Consider the following 22,394-nt stretch of genomic DNA (forward strand, 5'->3'; position numbering starts at 1 on the left):
TGTGCTCCTCACAGTTGTGTGTCAGAAGAGACTGACTGCCTGATTAGATCGCACACAGGCTCAAAACTTGCACTTCCTCACACGTGAAGAGTGGACAAACCAGGTTGTCTAAATGTCAAGTGAATTTCAGTGTTTCACTGGTAAGATTCAGGTTCCACCGAGATTTGAACTCGGATCGCTGGATTCAGAGTCCAGAGTGCTAACCATTACACCATGGAACCCTGCAGGTGTGCGCTCAGATAGATGTGAAAGGAATTTTAGTCTTTGAAAAGTCGACCAAAATACCTTTGTCCCCAGACACACCTCACAGCAGTAGAGGTGAAAGAAAAGTGGTTTCTGTCAGAAGTGGGATTTGAACCCACGCCTCCAGGGGAGACTGCGACCTGAGTGCCAGCTGCAGAAGGATTGTTCAGGAAAGTGTTGGAGGAATGTTGGAAGCAACAATCATGTTCACAAAGTCCAAAATTCGTCAGCCAATCGGTGTCAGTGTGGCCCCAGCCTCAGCATGCTGGAGAAACAGGACACAGCCACAGCGACAGTAGGAAGGAGGAATGCCCTCTGCCAACAGTGGCAAACAGCCGCCTGAGTGAAAAACAGGATCATCATCAAAATGTATTCTTTCATCAAATGTTCCTAAACTTCTATTAAAGGCAGCATTATTGCAGCAGTCAGCACTCTATGGTGGAGGTCATGAGAAAAAGTGGGAGGAGGGATAATCTTGTGAATCCACAAGTATGCCTTTCTTTGTTTGTGTACCAACAGCCTGAGCTCTGGTTCTGACTTTGTTTTGATGAACCTCATTATTTACACTCAGCACATTCAGGACATTAATGTGACAGTTTATTTTATGCTAAAGAAAATCCTTATTTGTCTCAGTGGACTTGGCTCATCATGTTTTGCTGACTAACTGGTATTGGAGTTGTGTAGAAAAAACAGAAAGATCTGACAACAGCTTTGAAAGCAGATACAGTCGGTCCAGATAAACTTTGAATTAACCTTAAACAGGTTCCAAGGATATTTAGAGAATGTTCAAGAAGGACCAACATGGACAGGCAGGAATCGAACCCACTACAAAGATCTGACATTCAAAAACACCCACACATAAAGTAACCATTAAAGCCCTGCATGGAGTCATCATGAGCAAACACCAGCTGCTGTTTTCACCCAGGTGGCTGCTACATGGGTTAACCTTGTGACTATGGTGTTGTCAGCAAAAAGGCTTTTCTGTTACAGATTGCTGAATTACTTGAAGGACTCTGCAGCTGGCCAGTATGGGGATTGAACCCATGACCTTGTCATTATTAGTACCACTCTCTAACCAGCTGAGCTACCTGGCATGTTTAGCATCGTTTAGGCTAATTAGAAAAGGACAAACAGCTGTCCCAGGTAGGAGGCTCAATAAACTCTGAGTCATACAAAAGGGCTGTGATTTTGCCCCTTTGCATGCAATGGTGGTATAGTGGTCAGCATAGCTGCCTTCCAAGCAGTTGACCCAGGTTCGATTCCCGGCCATTGCAGCTTAAATGTGTGTCTACAATTTAACTTTGTTTTATGTTTGTTTTCCTTCCAGAAATCCTGAAATACTGTAGATCTCTGGCCGATGGTGCCAAAGTCCTCCAGCTACGGGCCTGTAACCTGGTTTGAGTCCCATCTTGGGTGGTTTACAGCAGAGTGGTGCAGCGGAAGCGTGCTGGGCCCATAACCCAGAGGTTGATGGATTGAAACCATCCTCTGCAACAGCTTTTTAGCAGTCACGATCCAAATTCTGTTGAAGGTGAATTCAAAGGTTATCTGGATGTACTGTATCCGCTTTCAAAAGCTTTGTTTTTCTGTTTTTTTTCTACACAAGACTTTAGCTCTTTGGAGATACGGCAACAAGAGAGCCCATGCTTTGCATGTATGAGGCCCTGTGTTCAATCCCTGGCATCTCCAACGTCGATAATAAAGCACAGTGCTCATCTTGTCAAACACTCTGATCTCTCAGTGACCCACTCAGTGTAGTTGTCCTTGTCACATCAAAACATCATAATGAAGTTACATCAAGTGCATATAGAGCAGGTCTAGGCTCTCAATAATATTAAGAGTACAATATTTCGACTTTTATTTTGAGAGCAGGAAGAAGGATATCCAATACATTAAGTTGGGGAGTCTTGTTGAACAAACAGCCCTGTTCCAGCCAGGGGTTGATACTGCAGGTCATCCCTCTCTCTCTCTCTCCCTGTTGTCCCTGCTATTCTTCATATTTGATCATAAAATCTTTACAGTCATAATGTATTGAAATTCACATCCCCATTTCAAGTGCATGTGATTACACTGAAATAATATCAAAGATTTGTGAGTGCTAACAATGACACCATGGAACCACATGTAGCTGTGTGAAGTTTGCTGGAGGAAATGTTCTCATCCTCTTAGATGAGTCCAAACAGCAGCACTCAGCTCTCTCATACCTTAATGCCTTGCAGATTACAGAGATTCTCAAACATGCTGTGTCTCTCCCCAAATGGGAAACTTGGTCCATGAAAACAACATTATTCGCAGGAATTGAACCTGCACAGGGACAGCCCCATGGATTTCTAGTCCATCGCCTTAACCACTCAGCCACAACAACACTCAGATGACTCAGCCTTCTCCAGCCTGCATAGTTTCCACAGTCTCATTGTGGAGTTATTAATTGTTGATGTTGTTCTGTAAAAATCTGCATCAGTGAAACATTCATTCATACGCGAGGACATCACGTATACACGTATACCTCAGAAGTTACTTGACGGTCAGAAATGTAAATGATCGATGTCCAACACCGTGGAGGTGATGTTTGCAACTACACGAGGCCACATTCCCAGAAGTAGACCAGAAGAAAGCTACAACGGAGTCCTCTGGGAGTGTGGCCATTTTGTTTACTTGTGACACTCTGGTTAATGAGCTTATTATAGAAAAACGCACATCTTCTCCCCGTCGGGGAATCGAACCCTGATCTCTGATCCTAGGATGGTATGAAGTGGACACAGCTGCTCTACATGAAAAGTGATACAACTGTGGTCAACTCCTGTCTGCAGTCAGACTCATCACTCATCAGCTGGATGAGGCTGATGAAAAAAAAAAAGGACTCCTTCGAGCCGGATTTGAACCAGCGACCTAAGGATATCAGCTGTAAGCCTCTACAGGCCTCCGCTCTACCAACTGAGCTATCGAAGGGAGCTGCTGGTGCTCAGCGGATTCAGTAACAGCTGAGTTTTCTTTAGTCCAACAACTGCTGTCCATTCCTACCACAGGGAGCCACAGGCTTTAGTGTTTTCAGTCTTAACCCCTTTATTGTCAAAAAGGGTTATCATATTCTCATTTTATGCAGATTTTTCATTCACTTTGGTTCATAAAAAAAACTTTGCAAGGAGTGGGATTTGAACCCACGCCTCCATTCAGACTTAAGTCTGGCGCCCGAGACCACTCGGCCATCCTGACATGTGCCCAGCTGCCACTCTCTGATGTGGTTCGACTCCCGGTATGGGAATTTACTTTACAACAACAGACCTACCACAAGTATGCCTCACCTGCTCTAAGACTCTTCACGACTTTTTAAGGATGTTCTCTGTTCTTGTTGTGAATGAAGATGAAGTACGTATGTACGTATGTACCCTCAGATTAAAAGTATGAATCTTCCAACTGAGCTACTCAGGCTTCTGATTGGGGCGTATTCCAGATGAAATGATCTGGCCTCGTAAAAAGAGCCGATCTCTGAATGTGCTCCTGCTGCTGGCTCTCTCTCAGCTGATCCCAGCTGATCTGCTCCGAGGCTGACAACCAAATGTACCTCATGTAAGTCAAGCGATGAAATGAGTTCATCCTCTCATCTGAACTTTATCTGGGGAGATGAAAATAAATGAGTCACATTTGTGTTTGAAGTGAATGAAGTGATTTGTGTTTCACTTCATTCGTTTCATTCGCTCGCGAGACGAGTCATGTGCTTCTTTGTGCGCATGCGCTCATCCATCCGAATCGAATGCTCGAGTGCGACGTATGCGGTGGTGTCGCGTGGGAGAGGATGAAAGACAGGAAATGGCTTTGATCTCCTTGTGAGTCCCTCTACTGTCTGCTATGTGGATCTTCGCTTCATATATCCTGGTTGCTGTGAAGCCCCGCCTCTGTGTTGGGAGGCTCCGCCTCCACCTGTGGGGAGGCTATAAAAGCCAGACTCCCTCAGCTGATGCTCTCTCTCCTGGACGGCCTGGATCCTGTTTGGTTTGAGTATCTTATTTTGACACACACGGCTTTCAATATCCAACATTTTCATCCCACACTGATGACTGACTTCACACCTCACACTGCTTTATTGGTTTTGTATTTGTTTGTTATGACGTGGTGTACAATAACTTGTGTTTTGAGGTATCATTGTGGCCCTCCCTTCTTTGTTGTGGCCTAAATTAGCGGGTCATTTTCTCTGTGTAGGTGTGTGTTGTGTTAGATTTTCTTTGTGAAGTGTAGAAATGTTTGGGCTGGTAGTTTTGCTGTTTTATAATGCTGATTTAATGAAGTGTGGAGGGGAGGAGAATTCAGAGTTCAGTAGTTTTCAGTCAGCAGTTGTTTGGTGCTGTGGAGTGAATTGTTTGTAGTTGCAGGTCGCTGCATGTGCTCAGACAGTGTTTGGCTGTAGGAGGTTTTTTTTGGCTGGAGCATCTGTTTGTTCCCCCAAACAGGCCGTAGCAGCAGTTCCTCATAAGGAGGGACTGTTGGCTTTGTTGTGTTGCAGGGCTGTTTGTTGTTTTTGTATGCTGTCCGTGTGGTTAGCAGCAGTTGTCTCGGGGGCACCTTCTGTAGCGTTGGCTGGGGCAGTTAGCCGTCCACAATGCAAGCGGGTTTTAGGTGCATAAGTACCCACCACCAGTACGCATACGAAGACTAGGGTGGAGTTAGGCAGTTTAGGGGGGAGGCTCCTTTCTCTATAAATCCTCTCTATGGCTGTTCACTGTCTGAGTTGTAGCAGGGTCTCTGATATTGCAGACAGAATTTGATGTCTTTTTCTCTAGTGACCATAGTAGCTGAGTTTTTGCAGCATCCTGTGCTGTAGTACACTGTCTCAATTTAAGAAGGGGGTTTGTTGACTTGGCTTTGCACTTAGGCTGCAACGAACCTGAGCACTACCAGACTGAGTGATAATGGATGTGGCTATGTCCATCCTGATTCTGTTGATGTCTTCTCTGCCTGTGGGAAATTCCATTGAACTGCCAGTGAAGATGTGATCTGCAAACTGAAAGTGTAAGAGCTCGTAAATCACAGGTCCCCCAATGCGTGATGATGGCATATACCGGAGTGCGATGTAGCCGAGCTTACTTTTAGAGCAAACACTCCACAAGATGTTGTCTTGTTGCAGTGGGTGAGGCACAATGTCGCAGGTCCACCGTGACACATTGACAGTTTTCTCATCAGGGCTCTAAGGAAAAAATGTGTAAATGTTACTGAAGCAACCAATTCAGTTAGATGAACAAGAATGACCCAATGTCACTGGTTTGTGAAAATATAGTATACCTTGTTGTCTCCAATCACCTTTTTGTCTTTGTAGGTGACTCTCCCATTGAGTCAACAAGGAGAGCTTTCTTTTTTTGATGGGTATATGGCCTGTACATAAATAAATATTTATATGTAAGCCCAATTTTTTTTTTATTATGGGAACAGTCTTTCTTTGACACATGGGCCTACTTATTTCTATCACAGGGAGCCACAGGCTTTAGAGTTTTCAGTGCTAACCCCTTTATTGTCAAAATCATATTCCTATTTTATGCAGATTTTTCTTTCACTTTGGTTCACAAAAGGCTTTGTCAGGAGTGGGATTTGAACCCACGCCTCCATTCAGAGAAACCAATGGTGACAGTCATTAACAACACCTATAATCATATCAGAGGCATCCAGCTGAGGGAAAGGAGAAAAAAAAAATCTGACTTTTCTAGGTTCATTATAGCCCATCTTGTGTGATAACTGATGGCTCGTAATTGCAGCACTGAAAAAATTAACTCTCAGCTTTCATTCTCATAGCCGTGACCAGCACCAGCACCACCTCCATCATGTTGCAGCACACCTTAAGCCTTTGAGTCTTTCTCTGCCATGTAGCTGTTATGGCAAAGTTGTCCATGTGGTAGACATTTTCCTTTGCCACATGCTGCCTCACCATGATATTTAGATATGCATTTATCACCTGCAGTATAACATTAAAAAAAAGATTACTACTTTGCAGGGAGAAGCATTATGCCTTGCAAAATTCAATGAACATGCACCTCACTCTCCAACTCCTTTCCAGGGCCCAGCTGGAAGATGTCCTTATGTGATATTTTGTAGGGCCCAACCTTTGCCAGCAGCACCTGGCAATCATTGCCACCCCACGCTTTTGTGATACCTGTGACACATAGCACACTTAAACAGTGTTAAATTAAAAGGTCATTGTTAAGTATAAATCACTTACATCTACGCACAACAGAGTCTATGTGGTCCATTCTGCACAAGGCTAGAGACTCCTGTGAAGGTGAAGATGCTAAATATAATGGTGTATGATTTGTTAAATCTAAGGGTGATAGTACAGAGGATGGAGCAGGTGGTCATTTACAAGATGATTTGAGAGCTGTACCTGAGGGATGATTACTGGGTTTTTTTGAGAGGTCCAACAGGGCAGGGGCAAGTAGAGGTTTTTTTTTTTTTTTGTTTGTTTGGTTTTTTTTGGTGGTTCTTCGTTGGAGGATTTTATTTTGTGGGGTATGCAGGGTGTTGGCTGTAAGAATGGTTTCAGGTGGTCTATGTTGATTTTTGGATGTTGGCTCCCATTGTCATCCACCAGGTCTGCACTTTTGTTTTCGATCTTTGTAATGGTATATGGCCCCAACCAGGTATGCTCTAGTTTCCCCCCTTTTCTCTGCTGCAATCTCACAATTTTTCTCAAGACCCTCTGGCCAACAGAAAAGATGGATTTGATTGGCAGTTTTTGCCTTTTATCTTGCCTCTTCAGGACATTCTCCCTCACCAGATTGTCCAACTGCTCTTTCAAGGCAATGCCAGAGGACACCACTGATCTGGCAACCATCTCCTCCACTGAGCTGCCCATCTTTCCAATAAAAAGATAGATTAAATGTAATTGTAATGCTCAAATTACCTGACGTAATTGAGACATCCATTCCGTGTAGTCCTCTGGCACTTCACATGGATAGCGTGCCTCAAACCCAAACATTAGAAAGTAGGGGGAGAACATGGTGGTGAGGTGTGGTTTGGTGCGTAGGCTAAACATAACGGCATCCAAGTAATTGTCCCACGTCTTTGGCTTGTCAGCGACAAGTTTGCGTAACGCACTGTATAGTCACAAGGAAATGCATGTCAGTCATCATGGTTTTCAAAATGACATCAATATTATAGAAGAGCTACTTTTAGACTGTGCTGAAAACATTTTTTAAATTACAGATTCACCTGTGAATTGTCCCATTCAGGTTTTCCACAATATGGCGCACAAAGAACTTGCAAATCTTGAGATTCAGCTGTTTAAAAAAAAAAACAAAACATGAGTACAGTTTAGCAGCAATGCATTGCACAGACTGTAGACAGGACCATAATGGTTCTTTCACCAAGCCAACACTAACCTCATTAACAAATTCTGTTCCTTGATCGGCCAAAATGCACGGCGATGCACCAAGCCTATAAAAAATTGTAATAATGCACTCGGCGACCACCTCGGCACTTTTATTTGGGATGGTGTGCGCCTCTTCCCATTTGGTGTAGTAATCCACCATCACACACGTAGCAGTTGCCATCATCAGTGGTCGCCAGTTGTCCCACGAGGTCCATTCCCACCAACTCCAGAGGACAGTCCACCTGAAAAATCAAATTATGTTCTCTTATCATGAACTAATTTTTTTTTTTTTTTTTTTTTTTGTTAAGTATTCAGTAAAATGAAAGCCTTTTTACATACATGTATCGGGATATATTCCTGTTCCTTTTTGAGGGAGAGCCTGCTGAACTGGCATTTTGCACACTGTGAAACCTGATGGTTCAAAAGCAGATATTGGAAATGCAGTCCACAGAACTACAATGTATGGATAAGCTCAATATATCATACAGTTCAATTAAATAATTCCATTTACCCATTTGTCCAAGTCTACCCCCATTCCAGGCCAGTAAAACCTGCCGCTGACGGCATATTTGGTTTTTTTGGGTTCCACAGTGGCCTCCCTCTGCACTGTCATGGAACTGCTTGAAAATGTCACTGGCCTCCTCCACGCCAACCACCACTTTCCTGAGCAACTCCGTATCGTTTTTTGACGAAAGGTAATACAAAGTATCACCTTTTGTAACAAGGTGGTTGTCAGCAGCGTACAAGAATCTGATTATCTGATTAGTTATTATTGCCCTGTCAGAGAGTTAGAGCTGGCAATCAGGGAATCATTTTTAACCTTTAACCCTAACCCTAACCTTTCATTTGGAACCGAGCGGAGCGCCTGCGTATAACATATTTCTGTTCCTTTGATATCCCAACAGGATAGGAACCATTTTTCTTATAGTTGACCAGCTCGTGAAACTGAGATTCTCCAGTGGCCACCGTCACTTTGAGTCACCGAAGTGGAAAAGATCCTTCTCGACGACAGTGTTGTGTTTTGCCTACATCTGAGCTGAAGATGCAAATAAAATAATCTAAATCAGCTTTTATTTTGAAATGCTTGTGTGGTGCAACAGCTCCTGTTCTTTCTGTAGCTCAAAGCGTCTAGTGGCTAGGATTTGGCGCTCTCACCACTGTGGCACAAACACAGCAAAACATATTAAATGATAAAAATAAAGATTTGAAGAAGGAATGAAAATAAAAGTGAACTGTGGATGGCAGCCTGCTGTTGATCTGACTGAACAACAATGCAGAAACCTTTATGTTGTTGTTTCTCCGTCTTGTACAGCACACAGTGGAAATGACTTCTCATTATTGCTTCCATGACCTGGAAGTGGAACTAAAGGTGGTCACCAACGAGGCCTGGAACGCAGAGGAAGAAAAAGAGTGAGACCTGTCAGTGTTTCAGTATAAACATACAGCCCTGACCACTGTTGTATCCAGGCAGTGCTGACTGCTGCTTTTCATGGAGAGCAGTGGCCATTGCATTGGCCGGGAATTGAACCCAGGCCTCTCACATGGGAAGTGAGAATTCTACCACTGAACCACCAATGCTGACTGCACAGCCACACAGTCTTTTGTGGGCGTTTCATGTTCTTGTAGCAACCTGGCTAGTTCGTAGAGCATGAGAGTCTAAATCTCAGGGTTGTGGGTTTGAGCCCCACGTTGGGTGATTAAATAGCTTTATAGACCTGAAGATACCCAGCAGAACTCTGCCTCTGCCAGCTGGCCTTCTTCCACAGTGGATCCTGGTGCCATGTGTTCACCAGGCAGGTGATGCCCCCTGACTGGATCTGCAGCTCAGCTGCCTCATACACAGCTGACTGCAATGGACTGTGTAGCTGACACTGTCCCATCAAAGCTAGCATTAACGTTTCTGTTTCCTCATCAGAGACTGCCAGCAGGATGTTGGATGCAACTAAGTGAAGTTTCCAAGAAGGACTCTGCTAATCATGTCTATTGAATGTTGTTGAAGAACACATGCAAACAACTAAGCCAAAGCACCACAAAGATGTACAGAGGATCTGAAATTATTGCAATATAAGTGGCTGACCATCATGACTCCTACCAAAGTTTGTCTCCTGTGAAAAGCAGTCAATCATTAATATCCCTTCTCCTCAGCACAGCATGAGCCACAAAACTACCAGACAGCTCCATAGTGTAACGGTTAGCACCCCTATTGACTGAAAGGCAACAGAGGGGCTCATCCAGGATTTGAACCCAGGACCTCTCGCACCCTAAGCGAGAATCATACCCCTAGACATCACAGAATCAGTATCTCCTTTGATGGTTACTGATGGAACGTTTGTGGGTTTTTTTTTTGTTTTTTTTTATTAACCTCATTATTTACACACAGCACATTCAGGACATTAATGTGACAGTTTATTATATGCTAAAGAAACTTTGGTAAGACTCATGATGGTCAGCCACGTATGTTGGGGGTATTTTCAGATCCAAAATACATCCCTGTACATCAGAGTGGTGCTGTGGCTTAGTTGGTCAAAGTGCCTGTCTAGTAAACAGGAGATCCTGCGTTCAAATCCCAGCAGTAGGGTTAGGGACTGTCTTTGTCAATTTTATGGAGTGATATTTCCTAATTATGTAAATTGTTATTTGTGTTGACATTGTTTCTTTTAATTAAAATAAAAGAAATATCCTTTCATACCTCTATCCTTTTCTGTTTGATCCCCAACAGTGCCCATTAGTTTAAAATATAGAAAACCTAAAGTAGGATTTGATTCCATAACAGCAGGACAAAGTGTGTCATTAATCTTCTGGATTCTACAGACTGAGTTCATGTTCTGATAGATTTATTTTACAGCTGTAGTAACAATAAATCTCCAGCAGGTGGAAGTATTGCTGCTCAGATGTCATGTACACTGTGGGACACACAATACTCACAGAGGACTTTATTGTGCTGCAGTGAGATGTATAAAAAGCTCCAGTTCTACAGTCAGAAGATGTCCAGTCTGAAGGTGGATGAGTTCTGACTGCAGAAGAAAGTTTCAGAGCGTCTTCCAATGGCTGATTATTGATCTGTGATCAGGTTATGAGCTATAAACATTGATCATCTTCATTACAAACCAATTCCAAACAATACGTAAACTCCATGTCTGAATGGAGGTGGATGTGTGAACGTGTGTTAAAATCAGAGAGAATTTACACTCATTCAACTCAAATCCAGGAACATCCCAAACATGACTATTAGTCCTGTCTGAGAGTTTCCTCCACTGACAGCAAACATACTGTATATCCATACTGATCACTGTGATAAGGTTTGAATCATCTCTGTGAGAATCCCACATGAAGCTGTCAGTCCTGCTGGATACACACACATCCCACTGAACACATTTTACCTCACTATCATATGAAGAAATATCACAAACCAGATGAACTTCTCAATGTGATTTTGTAAATCTCTTTTACTGGTAACTGGTAACACATAAGGAGGACATTAAATCATACAGTTGCACATGAATTCCACAGAATGACCCTCTGATGTTTACTGAACATCCATCCATCTCAGGTTCTAGACCCAACCACTAAATTCTCATTATTAACTACAGACTACATAGTCTCTGCGTTACACACATGAAGACAACATCATGTGTTTAAGGTGATGTTGAGCTGAACAGGACTTGTATTGAACACACAGAGGGAGTGCACCGTTCCTGGAGATACTGCAATACCAGGTCGATGCGTGGAGTGGACGGAGCAAGCCCCTATTCCATCTCCCTGTTCCAAAAATCTATTTAATATATGGTCCCCGGGTAGGGGACGTATCAGATATTAAACTGATAAGAACAGATACTACACTTGATCTTAGCCAAAAGGCCGAGAAGCGATACCGCTCAGCTGTCGGAGGTAACGGAGTGTTTCTCCGCACCGACCCGCTCAGTGAGGGGTCAGAGTCGGCTTCAGTAACAACATCACTCCGAGAGAGAGACACAAACAGAAGACATGAAGGAACGAAGGAGGGATCAGAAAACAACCACAGACATGTTATTTTCACAAAGTTACGTTGTAGAGCAAAGAAAACGTCTCTTTTTGGTCACCTGTAAAACTTCATATCTATGTCAATTTACCAGCTGAATATTATTGTGAAAACATCAGTTTGTCCTCTCATGTGATTGGCCTCATGGTGTGTCCATCAAAATAACCCCCCTGTCTGCACGGATTCTCTGAAGATTCAGCTCTCCTCGACTGGACTCGGCTTTTTTCCACCGAAAGAGAGAATACTAAAATGAAAGAATATCTTTGTTATCCACAGAATAAAACCTCAAATTACATATTTAAAATAGCATTCAAAGTACTTTAACCCATCATAAGCGTAATGCTAACATGCAATAGAACACGCCATAGACCGGCTAACGGGATTAGCATCAGTACCGCGATCATTTTAAAGAGTCACTGAACTTATTTCAACTCAAACATGGCGTGGTGTTACTAAAGTCAGTCTGGACAAATGTAACACTCAGAATCGGATCAATGAAAACGCTCCAAATGACGTCACCACATTCAGCAAGCAATACTCCTCAGAACAGAGAAAAATCTGGTGACTAAGTCACACTTCCACGAAGTTATTTCCGGAAAATTGCGTAACCTGGAGTAAATGTTGGAAGTCCCTGTCTGTGTGCTCTGACCCAGCTTCTTTGTCTGAGGGTCCTCTTTGAAAAGATCCTCACTGATGACTTTGCTTTCAGTCACATCTGTCCTCATTCAACTGATTCATCAATTAACTGTTGTTAGAAACTGTTTGTTCATTCTCTCGTTTCAGCATTAGGAAGCAATGCCTGCTATAAAAGGAATTCATGTGGGAGACCTAGAATCCGTGATGTGTTACACTAAGAGCTCAGTCATCATCAGCCATCACATTCACCTGATTTTGTACACAGGCTGGATCCAGAGCAGAGCTGGGCATTATACAACGCGCACGATTGCTGAACACTCTATGGCCTATGAGGTCCAGGAAAAACTGCACTGTTTTACTTATGAGGCAAAAGATTTCCTCCAAATTTCAAGTTGTACATATGCTATTATAGGAAATGTTGTAAATTGCAGTGTGCCATTTATGAGTCAGTTTAAGCTTCAGTCTCCTTATGCTTAGTTAACGTTTCTTAAACAGGGTCAGTTTTTTTCATTTTTTTTGTTTTATTTCAGAATGATGTAAATTGTTCTTTGTTGTGACATTTTTTCTGTTACTTAAAAAAAAAGAAAAATCTTGTTTCAGACCTCTGTCCTTTTCTGTTTGATCCCCAACTGTGCCCATTAGTTTAACGTATAGAAAACCTAAAGTTGGATTTTATTCCATAACAGCAGGACAAATTGTGTCATGAATCTTCTGGATTCTACAGACTGAGTTCATGTTCTGATAGATTTATTTTACAGCTGTAGTAACAATAAATCTCCAGCAGGTGGAAGTATTGCTGCTCAGATGTCATGTACACTGTGGGACACACAATACTCACAGAGGACTTTATTGTGCTGCAGTGAGATGCATAAAAAGCTCCAGTTCTACAGTCAGAAGATGTCCAGTCTGAAGGTGGATGAGTTCTGACTCATACCCAATCAAATATGTTGCTTCTTGGGTTTTTAACATGAATTAAAAGAACAAGTGTTGACAAAAATGCTGTCTGTGACATTCACATTAGAATTCCAAACAATATGTAAACTCCATGTCTGAATAGAGGTGGATGTGTGAACGTGTGTTAAAATCAGAGAGAATTTACACTCATTCAACTCAAATCCAGGAACATCCCAAACATGACTATTAGTCCTGTCTGAGAGTTTCCTCCACTGACAGCAAACATACTGTATATCCATACTGATCACTGTGATCAGGTTTGAATCATCTCTGTGAGAATCCCACATGAAGCTGTCAGTCCTGCTGGATACACACACATCCCACTGAACACATTTTACCTCACTATCATATGAAGAAATATCACAAACCAGATGAACTTCTCAATGTGATGATCAGAGAGCCTTTAGTTTTCATCATCATATGATAGAAACATCCAAACAGCTCCATCTGCTGGTTCTGCCCTGTTTTATGAATGTGTCCCAAACTGCACACACACTGAATTACACAATAAAGCTCTAACGGAGATGATCAGAATCACAAACAGCTGTTTGGTGTCTAATCTTCTAACAGTTCAGGAGTTGTAAAGTGGGAATGAATGATTTTCTGGATCTTTCCGTCCTACATGGTAAATAGATGAACAGTCCACCGCTGTGGTTTCTCTGATCCACTAGGATGGTATGAAGTGGACGGTCAGAGTATTTTAGGATGCTCTCTGCCTTCCTCTGTGTGGATCACTACGCAAACCAATTCCTATGTAAAAATTTTGTCAAGTTTCAGTCCAAAAGTAGAGAACAGGACGTTGACTTGCTGTATAATGTCTCTTGTTGATTCATGGTCACACAGCTGATCGGCGGACGAGCCGACTTCCGGTCCTCTGAAGTGGAGAGAAATGAACTGATCTGTAGATACTGAGGAGACAGAACTTTACAACTCTGACAGAGAAGCTGTGCCTTTAAACTGGAAAAGTGAGACAACACATGTTATGAGATTCTTTATACTTGTCTATGTCATAAAAGTCGTCTAAACCAGAGAGTGTTCAAAGAACTGAGGTTCTACTAACTCCTCATTATTAACTAAAGCTGCTCCGTGTGAGGCTCGAACTCACGACCTTCAGATTATGAGACTGACGCGCTGCCTACTGCGCCAACGAGGCCTGACTGACTAAAAGACCTCAGACCTGTCAGGAGCACCCCGCACAACACGGGCTGAACCAGCCACACACCGGGCAGGCCGGTACATGATGCACAGCACAGAAGTGCAAAGCTCTGGAATAAATCCTATTTTAGCCACTCTCCCTTTTTTCAGAGGCTGTTTGAATCAACACATGATGATTAACACACATCCATGTTAAACATGACAATCTTTTCTCTTTTTGATTCCACATTCTTCATTGACACATCTCTCTGCACAGCTACAATTACTGTTTCAATCAAACTGTATTAGCTGTTTATTGATTTGCTGGCTGTTTGCTGCACTGTTATAAAGGAGGCTTGACTATTTTTTTACAAAGTGAAAACATAAACCCCCCCCCCCAAAAACATTTTGTATTTTGAAGTATTCCTTTCTCGAAGGGTGACCTGACTTTGAGATTAATGCTTTAAAATGCAGGCACTGGATGTTTAAAAGGAAACTTTTTTTTACAAATGAACAGCGAGCTTGTACTTGGGTGATTTGCGTTTGATAGATTAACATCTGACTGTATCCTCATCTAACTTCCTCTACAGAAGTTCCATTAAAAGGACACAGCAGTCTCTCTGACCAATCAGTTAACTGCACAGTCTTCATGTCTCCCTTTGGAACAGCCTGACGTTTTGTGGAAGAGGTGAAACCAAACCAGATACTATCCAACAAAACCAGCTGAGTACAGTGCTGTGGACTTGAACCAGGAACAGACAGTGAAACAGGCTGAATGATTTCACAACCAATGCAGATAAAGGTCTGCAAATGCAAATCTCACACAGAGCAATGTAGAACACTGTTTATGATCTGCATCTTTGCTTTCTTCTGTTCACACAGTACCTTGGAATATGAAAGACCATATTTTATATATTAATATATATATTATATATTAATGTTTAACATTCGTTTTTACTGTGTGCTGCAAAAATAATTTTTCCAAATAATGGAAAAATAAAAAACTAATATCAATATAATTATCCTGAAATAAATATCCTGAATATTTAAAAGGCAAATTTTTTACAAATGAGCTACGAGTTTGTAGTCGTGTGATTTGTGTTTGATAAATTTGCGTCTGACTGGATCCTCATCTAACTTTCTCTACTGAAGTCCCATTAAAAGGACTCAGCAGTCTCTCTGCACAGTCTTCATGTCTCCCTTTGGAGCAGCCTGAAGTTTTGTGGAAGAGGTAAACCAACAAAAACAGCAGAGTACAGCTGTGGACTGAAACAGGCTGAATGATAAAGGTTGTGTATGTCAGCTGCTTCCTTGTTGCTAAAGTCACGTGTCCCCCGGCCCCTCCCCCCTGTGTTCTGTCCCAGTGGGCGTGTCCTCTCTCCTAATGAGGCACACCTGTCCTGCATTTCCCGCCAATCAGCCCACATAGATTCCCTCCTCGGACTTCTCTTCGCTGCCGTAGTGTCCTGCCTCTTCTTATTGTTCCAGCTGCTCACGGTCACTGTTTTTGTTTGTGTTTTTTATTATTATTATTATTATTTGTGTTTTTTTAATAATTTAATTATTATTATTATTATCGTGTCTTTTCTCTGTTTCCGTTCAGGTTCTCCGGTGTCTCTCAGTCAGCCTCTCTCTTGGTTCCCTGTTTGTTCAGTCTCGCCTTTTGTTTTCTCTCTCTGTTGTTACTTTGTTAGTTTTTCAGAAAGTCGAGCTCAGTCTGTGTTTCCTCTTTTTGTTGGACTTGTGTATCCCTACCGGACTATTTCTGTTGGACTCTAACTGTAGATAAATACTCGGTTTTACCGGAACTGTTTCTCCAGCTCCACCTCGCTGACAAACAGCAGCAGTACAACAACAAACCAAAAACAGGTTGGACCGGTTTTAATGTTTCATACTTTGGACTCTGAAGTTATGAGGATGTGACTTTTCCTCAGATCAAACAGACACCAGGACTGATGAGGGAGAACAAGCAGCTTCTTCTCTTCACATGAAGCTGGAAAGTGTCAGAAAGTCTCCCTGAAGTGAGTTCAGCAGGTGAGAATCTGTAAATGTGTGAACAGGATCACTGTGATCACATTGTGTTGTTTCACTGTTTGAATGGACAGGAGAACTTTTCTGGATGCTGATTGGCTGCTTTCATATGTGTACAAATAATAGTTTCTCTTGGAGTTAAAGGATGATTTGAAGAAAAGTTGTATTAATGGCCATTAAACAAATCAACAGAGCACTGATCTTCACTGTGTGTCTGCCTGCATTTGTCGTCATACTTTGACACCACAGTTGTGCCAACTGACAGTTTAATGACAGAACTGGTCTGACAGCTCAGATAATGACTGAGGCGTTACCTTTTGACTTTTTTCTTTTTTTTAAGATCAACATCAATAATTATCACTGACATAGACAGACTTGTCTGCACTGAAACTGTTTGATTTCTAAAACACAGTATAGTAAAAGGCATAGTAAAATAGGTGTATTAATTTATTTTACCAAGTTTTTTTTCTTTACATCAAAACAGTTGTGCTGAATTTGAGAACAAATACAAATTTTGTGATAAATAATTAGTAACACATTTGTGACTATAAATCAATAACCAAATGTAGAGTTGCTGTCACAGATTAAGATGGTTTGCCTTAGTAATTATTTCTTCCATGTTAATGAGCCAGGAGAGAACTAATGTCCTGTGATGGGTTAGTTGGAGAGGATCAGATCTGTACATATCTAATGACCATGATTACTGAGATCAGACTGTACCTAAGACGATGACTCCACTTGGTGTAAAGTAAGTCTGATTGTAATGAAGTCTATGGGAAAATAACTACACTTAATTAGTAGCAGCAATCTCTTGGGATTATTTACTGTCTGACTTCAAGACTTTATGGTTCTTTCAGGTGTCAACAATAGCAAACATTAAACGGGAAACAGAACTGGGAATTGTTATCTCCTGAAAATTGGACAAATATTAATCCAAAAATGACCACCACAGCTTCACAACAATGGCATTTTTTTTAAGACCAAATCAAAACTCCAAATTTTTAATTTAAACTTTTTTTTTATACATTTAAAATATACCTGTCACAGATGACTTTGTGTTGACTTAAAAAAATTTTAACATAATTTCTTTTGTGTTCTCAGGGACAGGCAGACATGTGAAGACAACCCCAGATTATTACCATTTATTACTTATCTGTCAATATTTTATCTGTAATTAGTAGAGAACAGTTTCTTCACTTAATTCTTGTTCTAATATAAAATAAAATTCACTGATTAAAGTCAAGAAATTTCAAATTTAAATTCAGATTTATTTTTTTTTTTAAGTTGCTTAAATGATCACAAATAATACATCTAAGTGAAACAACTTATTTTTTTAACAACTTTAATGATGAAGTTGATTTCCTTGAACTGGTGTTCTGTGTTACAGTTGAGCCATGAAAGAAGAAACTTTGGATGAACTTGACTGAAAGAATTCAGCTCTTACTGTTAATTATACACACTGAGTATTCCCAGATGAAGCCATCAAAGGTTTAAGGCAGCACACCTTGAAACCTGACATGAATTAAATCAAAGCACCATCACTACATCTCACAGTCAGATACCACCATCTAGTGGACAGAAAGAAGCACCATCAGATCTGAGATACATTTCTCTGAAACTTCCTAACTACTGACAGATCAGACTGATCCATATGATGTTGTGGAGGCACACTATTTAAATAATATGTCAAAGAAACAAATGTTTAAGGTGCATCCTAAACATCAGATGAGAGAACCACCTCCTCTGGTCTGGGTTTCCTGACATCGGTGAGACTGGTTTAGTTGTAACTTTTTTTTTTCCCCCCCTTGGCTTCTGAAGGAATTATTTGGCCCTCAAATTTATTTTATTAAAATTAAATTAAAAAGTAAATGGTGATCTGAGTTTGTTTGAAATAAAGTGCTAATGCCAATGTATAACATTGAAGATTGGAATTAACATGAATCAGGAATGTTATTTGTTTATAAGAGGATCTGACTGAAATCAACACAGAGAGGGAAAAGTCAAACAGTTTGTTGTTGGGAGTTAAAGACTGAAGTTAGTGACAGTAATGATGATGTATGTGTCCTGTGATGTAATGGAGCTTTTTGTTGTGTTTGTGTGAAGGTGGAGGCTCAGCTATGAATCAGTGTGAGGACAGAGAGGAGGGAGCCCCTCCCTCTAAAACCACTCTGTGTGGGGAACATGAGAGTCAGACCAAAGCTCAGAGGTGAGATGAGGATCTCTAACTGTCCATCTGTCAGAGCTCAGCACTCAGATCACTGCTCCATTATTATTCACTCTCACTGACACTTAGAGTTTTTACTCCTGAACCTTTTCTTCTGCTGTTTTTGTTTTTTGCCAAGATAGAAAATATATAAATTAAGATGAAAAATAAATCACACAATAAAATATTCTTGGTGACTTGTGGTTATACAAATGAAAGCTAGACTTTATTATTTTAATTTAAACAGATAATGTTGTGCTCTGTGTCTTGTTTGTTATTTATTTTAATTAAAATTTTGGTTTTGTCTAGCAACCAGAAGTCAAGACCAGATTCTCCTGAACTGAGCTGTGTGTCCATGAAGAGTGTTGGGTCGATGAATCGTCCTATTTACTTTAAGGGAGGACAACAGTCTGCTGTATCCAGCTGTGTGTCCATGAAGAGTGATCAGTCTATGGATGATTTTATCAAAGAAAAAAGGTAAAATCTGATCATTCACATCTAAACCCACTCTGTGTGGGGAACATGAGAGTCAGACCAAAGCTCAGAGGTGAGATGAGGATCTCTAACTGTCCATCTGTCAGAGCTCAGCACTCAGATCACTGCTCCATCATTATTCACTCTCACTGTCACATGTTTTACTCCTGAACTTTTACTGCTTCAGTTATTTTTTTTGCCCTTGTCTCCATTGGGAGCTCAACCAGGACATGGAGATTCATTCATATTCACCATGTAAATGTCATTAGAATGAACAAAAACATTTCACAATAAAATTATCTCAGCTGACTCATTTTAAACTGATCATTTGCTGCCCATTTTCTTGGTGGTTAAGTCTTCTAATGTCAACTCTGTTTCTTCTAGCAACCAGAAGTCAAGACCAGATTCTCCTGAACTGAGCTGTGTGTCCATGAAGAGTGATCGGTCTATGAATCGTCCTGTTGACTTTAAGGGAGGACAACAGTCTGCTGTATCCAGCTGTGTGTCCATGAAGAGTGATCAGTCTATGGATGACTTTATCAAAGAAAAAAGGTAAAAGCTGATCATTTGTTGTTGTTTGACTCATTAAAGGTATCAAAGCTTGTCTATCAGTTTCTCTGCTGTTCATAGAAAACTCCTGGAACAAACTGTGTGTTTGTGTCTTTTCTCCTCAGAGTTCAGTCTGACAAACATCATCACACAGACCTGGACTCCATATTTATGGTGTGTAAATGTTCATCCAGTGACTACAACAGACACCAACAAAGACTTGAGTTTGAAGCTGCACTCTTTAGACCAGTAGAGCTTTACTCTGTGACAGACAGGAGTTGAATTGGGATTGAACAGGTTTGGGGTGGGAGAGAGTGGGAGAGGACTGGGAGTTGTAGTTCACCACAGAGCAATAATCCATCAGCCTCAACAGATATGTTCTGTTGGAGACTTTTACAAAACATTTCTGCTCCTTCTTCTTCATCTACAGTGAATCCTAAAGAAAAGTTTAGTTAGTTGTTTTCTAGATAATTTGAGCTGTGACTTAATAACAAAGACCAAAGTTAATCAGATTCAGTCCTGGACCTCCATGGACTCTGTCTCTACAGGGTTTAAAGATGGAATAATTCATCAGTGAACTAGTTCAGGTGGTCTGATCCATCTTCAGCCACAGTCACAGTTAATACCCTGAATTTTCACTTCCTAAGTTGATGTGTTGAAGGGCTGTATCAGTTTGGTCTTCATGTGATGATCAGGATCTCTGTGTTGTCAGAATCTAAAGTCAAACTTAGTAAGTTACACCAGTGAAGTTAGTTTAGTGAAGTCAGCAGGTCTGAATCTTTCTGTGTAGCTCTGGAAAGAGACGTGGCAGCAGATGATACAGCAGCAGCTAAAGTTGAAATCTGCTGACTGATGATCCATCAGTTTATACTGAGAGTGAACTTTACACAGGATGTTATTGTGTTCCAGCTGCTGGAGGAGAACATCGTCTGTTTTGTGAAGAACGAGCTGAAGAAAATCAAAAGGAGTCTGAGTCCAGATTACCCACAATTCATCAAGAATGAGGATGATGAGGTGGATGAAGAGCAGAGGAGGAGCAGAGAGGCATTTCTGAAGATCGCAGTGAACTTCCTGAGGAGGATGAAGCAGGAGGAGCTGGCTGACTGTCTGCAGAGCAGTAAGAGGATTTAACATGATGGATCAATTAGACATTTACATCTCAGGAGACGGAGAAAAATATGGAATGTTCTTATTCCTTATGAGAAGTAAACATCAACCTTGTAGTAAATTTTTTTTCATCTTTTATTTATTTATTTATTTTTTTGTTTATTCAGGAAGTCATGCTCGAGCGTGTCAGCATAAACTTAAATCTGCCCTGAAGAAGAAATTCCAGTGTGTGTTTGAGGGGATCTCTAAAGCAGGAAACCCAACCCTTCTGAATCAGATCTACACAGAGCTCTACATCACAGAGGGAGGGACTGGAGAGGTCAATGAGGAACATGAGGTCAGACAGATTGAAACAGCATCCAGGAAACAGGACAGAGCAGAAACAAGCATCAGACAAGAAGACATCTTTAAACCCCCACCTGGAAGAGACCAACCAATCAGAACAGTGATGACAAAGGGAGTGGCTGGCATTGGGAAAACCGTCTTAACACAGAAGTTCACTCTGGACTGGGCTGAAGACAAAGCCAACCAGGACATAGAGTTCACATTCCCCTTCACCTTCAGAGAGCTGAATGTGCTGAAAGAGAAGAAGTTCAGCTTGGTGGAACTTGTTCATCTCTTCTTCACTGAAACCAAAGAAGCAGGAATCTGCAGCTTTGATCAGTTCCAGGTTGTGTTCATCTTTGACGGTCTGGATGAGTGTCGACTTCCTCTGGACTTTCACAACACTGAGGTCCTGACTGATCCTACAGAGTCCACCTCAGTGGACGTGCTGCTGACAAACCTCATCAGGGGGAAACTGCTTCCCTCTGCTCGCCTCTGGATAACCACACGACCTGCAGCAGCCAATCAGATCCCTCCTCAGTGTGTTGACATGGTGACAGAGGTCAGAGGGTTCAGTGACCTCCAGAAGGAGGAGTACTTCAGGAAGAGGTTCAGACATAAGAAGCAGGCCAGCAGGATCATCTCCCACATCAAGACCTCACGAAGCCTCCACATCATGTGCCACATCCCAGTCTTCTGCTGGATCACTGCTACAGTTCTGGAGGAGGTGTTGAAGACCAGAGAGGGAGGAGAGCTGCCCAAGACCCTGACTGAGATGTACATCCACTTCCTGGTGGTTCAGTCCAAAGTGAAGAAGGTCAAGTACGATGGAGGAGCTGAGTCAGATCCACACTGGAGTCCAGAGACCAGGAAGATGATTGAGTCTCTGGGAAAAGTGGCTTTTGAGCAGCTGCAGAAAGGAAACCTGATCTTCTATGAATCAGACCTGACAGAGTGTGGCATCGATATCAGAGCAGCATCAGTTTACTCAGGAGTGTTGACACAGATCTTCAAAGAGGAGACAGGGCTGTACCAGGACAAGGTCTTCTGCTTCGTCCATCTGAGTGTTCAGGAGTTTCTGGCTGCTCTTCATGTCCATCTGACCTTCATCAACTCTGGAGTCAGTCTGATGGCAGAAAAACAAACAAGAACTCTAAGGTTTAAATTCATAGGGACTGGATCTAAACCAACATGTCTCTACCAGAGTGCTGTGGATAAGGCCTTACAGAGTTCACATGGACACCTGGACTTGTTCCTCCGGTTCCTTCTGGGTCTTTCACTGCAGACCAACCAAACTCTCCTACGAGGCCTGGTGACACAGACAGGACGTCCCTCAAAGACCAATCAGGAAACAGTCCAGTACATCAAGA

The 22,394-nt window shown here is 41.7% G+C and overlaps 1 protein-coding gene, 1 long non-coding RNA gene and 5 other non-coding genes across 7 annotated transcripts in view; 2 read left to right on the forward strand and 5 right to left on the reverse strand.

The window, feature by feature from the left end:
• The window catches only part of LOC115053030 (NLR family CARD domain-containing protein 3-like), a gene marked incomplete at its 5' end in the record, with an annotated part of 93,688 nt that overhangs the window by 34,758 nt on the left and 36,536 nt on the right, over nucleotides 1–22,394 (reverse strand). The gene's annotated exons all lie outside the window — the stretch shown is intronic.
• On the reverse strand, nucleotides 150–221 carry trnaq-cug (transfer RNA glutamine (anticodon CUG)). Its single transcript has one exon. It is a non-coding gene; the product is annotated as a tRNA-Gln (tRNA).
• Nucleotides 1,446–1,517, forward strand: trnag-ucc (transfer RNA glycine (anticodon UCC)). The gene has a single exon. It is a non-coding gene; the product is annotated as a tRNA-Gly (tRNA).
• trnay-gua (transfer RNA tyrosine (anticodon GUA)) lies at nucleotides 3,105–3,192 on the reverse strand. The gene is given in 2 exon segments: nucleotides 3,105–3,140; nucleotides 3,156–3,192. It is a non-coding gene; the product is annotated as a tRNA-Tyr (tRNA).
• trnag-ccc (transfer RNA glycine (anticodon CCC)) lies at nucleotides 9,102–9,172 on the reverse strand. Its single transcript has one exon. It is a non-coding gene; the product is annotated as a tRNA-Gly (tRNA).
• On the reverse strand, nucleotides 11,274–11,464 carry LOC115058405 (U2 spliceosomal RNA). Its single transcript, XR_003842081.1, has one exon. It is a non-coding gene; the product is annotated as a U2 spliceosomal RNA (small nuclear RNA).
• LOC115053187 (uncharacterized) lies at nucleotides 18,512–19,469 on the forward strand. Its single transcript, XR_003841426.1, has 3 exons — nucleotides 18,512–18,573; nucleotides 18,880–19,047; nucleotides 19,429–19,469. It is a non-coding gene; the product is annotated as an uncharacterized LOC115053187 (long non-coding RNA).

This window comes from Echeneis naucrates, chromosome 2, assembly GCF_900963305.1.
Source record: "Echeneis naucrates chromosome 2, fEcheNa1.1, whole genome shotgun sequence".
NCBI classification, from domain to species: Eukaryota; Metazoa; Chordata; class Actinopteri; order Carangiformes; family Echeneidae; genus Echeneis; species Echeneis naucrates.